General features: G+C 30.9%; 1 pseudogene; it reads left to right on the top strand.

Moving 5' to 3' along the window:
- The window catches only part of LOC100576004, an 11,941-nt pseudogene extending 10,876 nt beyond the window's left edge, over window positions 1-1,065 (top strand).
- Window positions 1,066-4,336: the final 3,271 nt, after the last annotated feature.

Below are 4,336 nucleotides of genomic sequence, written 5' to 3'. Positions count from 1 at the left end.
GCAATGGTGGGTCGTCATCGTGGGTTCATCGCCTTTTTAAAGAAAGAAGTACCAGGTATTTTAGCTGTTCACTGCGTGATTCACCGACAGCATTTAGTTGCGAAAAACGTGAGCGACCGTTTGCATCAGTCATTACGATATGTCATCTCTGCTGTTAACAAAATTCGCAGTAATTCTCTCAACGATCGACTATTTGCAAAGCTGTGTAAAGACAACGACGAAGAATTCAATCGTTTGATTCTACACACCGAGGTTCGATGGCTTTCCAAAGGCGCGTGCCTCAACAGGTTTTGGAATATATTTGAATCTATACTTGAGTTCCTTGAAGAGAAAGATGTAGATCTGAGAAGTAAGTTACTTCAATTTAAGACCGATATCGCTTATATGACCGATTTATTCGCAAAATTCAATGACATCAATTTGCAACTTCAAGGCGATGAGCTCAATTTCATAACAACTAAATCTATTATTTCCGCTTTCCAAAAAAAACTAACTTTATGGAAGCACAATTTTGGACGCAACGAGTTTAGCCAGTTTCCAATCCTGTCAGATCTACACAAGAACAATGAGATCTCGTTTGATGATACACAAATTTACTGTCAACACCTTCAATCTTTGGATAAAGATTTTTCACAACGTTTTGAAGATATTTTGTCCCTGGAAGTTCCTCAATGGGTCATAAACCCTTTTGTAAATATTGAATCAGCAAAACTACAGTATCAAGAAGAATTGATCGAAATTTCCACTAACGAGATGTTAAAAGCAAGTTTTAAGAATGGTGAAAACCTCACAGAATTTTGGCTCCAGTCTACTATCATTCGAATTTATCCTGGGCTGTGGACTGTCGTAAAAAAAATATTAATTGCCTTCCCTTCCTCTTACCTCGTTGAGCGAGGATTTAGTGCGGTAACGAATCTAATAACTAAAAAAAGAAATCGACTCGACATCGTCAAAAGAGGAGACTTACGCCTTCATCTCACAAACATTGAACCAAACGTAAAAAAATTGGCTCTGGATCACCAAGCACAACCATCTCACTGATCAATACATTTAAAAACATTTTAATTATCCTCTTAAATTATATTTAAACATAAATCTTACATTTTATTTTCATTATATTCACATTTGTACATATATATATATTATATTTATTAATTATTCAATATTAAACTTGTCATGTATAACATTTTTATTTTTATTTTAATGAAGTGGGGGGGGGGGGGGGGCGTTGAAAAATATTTTGCTTCTTAGGTGGGCGGCCGTTATGAAAAGGTTGAGAAGCATTGTGATAGAAGATTATTACTTTCAAGGTAATGCACTAATTCTTTTTTAATAATTTTTTCAAAAGATTTGGCAATATTTGATATTTGTGAGATTGGGCGATAATTTTCAATGTTAGATTTGTCACCTTTTTTGTGTATTGGTGTTATTACTGAAATTTTAAAGCATTCCAGAATAGTAGATGTTGTTATAGCTAAATTGAAAATGTGTGATAATGGTTTAATCAATGAATGTATATTTAATTTGAGCATTTTTGAAGTGGCCACGCTTGCAATAAACGTATACTTTAAATACAATATTTTTGAAAACCTATGTTCAACCGTGGTGGCTTACACAGCAAATAGGGGGATATTTTCGATTTTAATGTCCGAGCGAGCGTAGCGAGAAATCAAGCATTATAGGTTATTATATAAAGTTAAAACTTCAATTATCTATAACTTCGAGAATAACTTCGTGCGCCAAATTCTGATTTCACCAACATTTTTTTTACCCAAAAAATGACTAAGTCCCCCCAAAAAAAACCCAAAAAAAGGGGTGTTCCGTAAAGGAGAAAAGTTCCGTTTTTCTTTACGTCCAAGAAAATTAGTGGGGAAATTTAAAATGATACATCAAAGTAAAACACATTAAAAAATTTGCATTATTCTTCGGACGAAAATTAACTTAATTTAGATATTTTTTAAATAAAATTAACTTGAAGTTAACACGTTAATCTTGAAAAAAAGTAACTTATTAAGTTAAAAGTTAATTTGAAAAAAAAAAGTAACGAGTTAATTAACTTAATTAAAATTAACTTAACGTTTTAACTTAATTTTAATTTTTAACTCGTTAATGCCCAGCCTCGCTAAAAAATACCTTCTTACTTGTTAACGCGTAAAAACAAAGAAAACTGTATAAGAATTTAAAATGTGTACCTACATTTCAAGGAACTGCAATTTTCGTTCACGTTCCTCAAAATAAAGAATTCGTTCATTTTCTTTTTCCTTTATTTTTAAAGGAAGCAGTTAAAAAGAGTGAGTTATATGGGTTTTACGATAATTATAGTATCATGATTCGAATATTCGATCATAACAATCTAACATTCTAACCACACCCTAAAGTGTCGTAAACTTCTCCAATAACTCATCTTTGAAATGTAGGTACGCTTAAGTGAAAAGCAAAGTTCTCATCAATTTCGTTTGTTAAAATCAATTGAAGCTATAAAATTAATTTGTGAGATGCAACTTTAAAGGGCTTTAAAAAAAATAGCTATTACAACATACATTTTAGATTGTATTTAATAACTAAAAATGAATTTTCTTAAGAGTTAAGTTTCTTAAGAATCTTATTAAACATAATTTAAAGATATTTCCATAGTTCTATTATAACGTTATTATACTTCAGAATCAGAATTCCAATATTATAATATGATTTATTGTTTTAAAAAGAAAAACCAAACCATATTGATGATTAATAACTGTAATGAAAACTTTATTATAATACACGTTTAATACATAATAAGAATAATAATTAGATTTGCATGTCACCATGGTCTACGTGATTGCGTTACGCATTAAAACATTTTACATTTTTTTTTTAAGGCCTTTGAGACCATCTTGTCATAGAACAAATCCTCTCCCATTCTTCTCTATTCTCCGCTACCTCCTATCCATGTCTTCGTAGTCCACTCCTCCAGCACTTAAGAAATCTTTTTTAATTCCATCTTCCCAGCGTAGCCTATATATAGCTTATATATACTTGTCTATGACCGTAGCCTTGGTCTACCCAGTGGTCTCTTTCTCCTTGGGTTTTCTTGGAGTACTCTTTGAACCACTGAAACTTGCTTTCTACATACGTGGCCTGCCCATTTCATCTTACTCCGTTTGATCTCGTTTATAATACTTGGTCTATTGAAAAACTCCGTCAGTTCTTGATTATGCCTTTTTCTCCATCCTTGAAGATCTTGATCATATATTAGTCCATCAATTTTGCGAAGTATCTTCCTCTCAAAAATCGCTAATCTGCCTTCCTCATTTTAGCATTATAAGTAATATAATAACATAACTTAGAATTATATTATTCACAAAAAGGAATTGTGTCTAATTTCAACATAATTAACAATAAGTTAATATGTAATTAGGCTATTTGCATTTAAATAGCCACAACAGCAATATGATTATACTATAGGAAAAACTACAGATGTATAATAAATACTAGATGATAGCCGACTTTGGTATTATTATTGTCGCCAATTAAATGGCTGATATCGTTATCTGAGAGGTGAATATAAACAAAATAGTATCTTACCACCAAGGGCTGGATCTAAGCGGGGGGGGGGGGATTCGGGGATTTATCCACGGGCGTATAACTTTCATGGGCGTATTTTTAAGGTTTTAAATTTTAAAATTGAAAATTGAAAATAAACTTTAAAACAAAAGTCAAAACTACAAAATATAATTTTACAGGAAATGTGTAATATTGGGTAGGTAAGCGAATAAAATAAAATAATTTTATTTTTAATCGAGATATGTAATAACTAATAACATTGATTTAAAAATTAAAAAGGACAAATATGAAATAGGTAGGTACGCAGTGCCGTGGAAATACTCGTCCGCAACTGTCAGCGGGAGTGTAGGGGAAGGCGGGGCAGTACCGTATGGTTAAGCTTCCATGGTTTATAAATCATGTAATTTTTAACATAATGCAATTTTTTAAACTAGTATACATAGAATAACTTACGGTCTATAACTTTTATTTGAAACTTTTTTACGTTTTATTTTTTTTAAACGTGTTTAAATTGTGTTTTACTTTTTTTTTAAAAAAATACGAATTTACCCGCACCTGAGGTAAAACCGTATGTAATCCTGTGGTATAATCATACGATTTTGCCCCAACACGAATATTAAAATAAATCGAGCTTTATAATAAACTTTAAGTAGATAAATTACTGTATCTAAACTAGAAATGCAAATTACACTTAATAAGGTATTGAATAATAATAAAAACATATCTGTACAATTTTTTTTAATTCTATTTTTTATTTGTTAAATATTTGAAAATATTTTAATAATTGATTAAA

The sequence above is a fragment of the Acyrthosiphon pisum genome, chromosome X (genome assembly GCF_005508785.2).
Source record: "Acyrthosiphon pisum isolate AL4f chromosome X, pea_aphid_22Mar2018_4r6ur, whole genome shotgun sequence".
Lineage (NCBI taxonomy): Eukaryota > Metazoa > Arthropoda > Insecta > Hemiptera > Aphididae > Acyrthosiphon > Acyrthosiphon pisum.
This window is presented reverse-complemented; position numbering and strand designations above follow the sequence as displayed.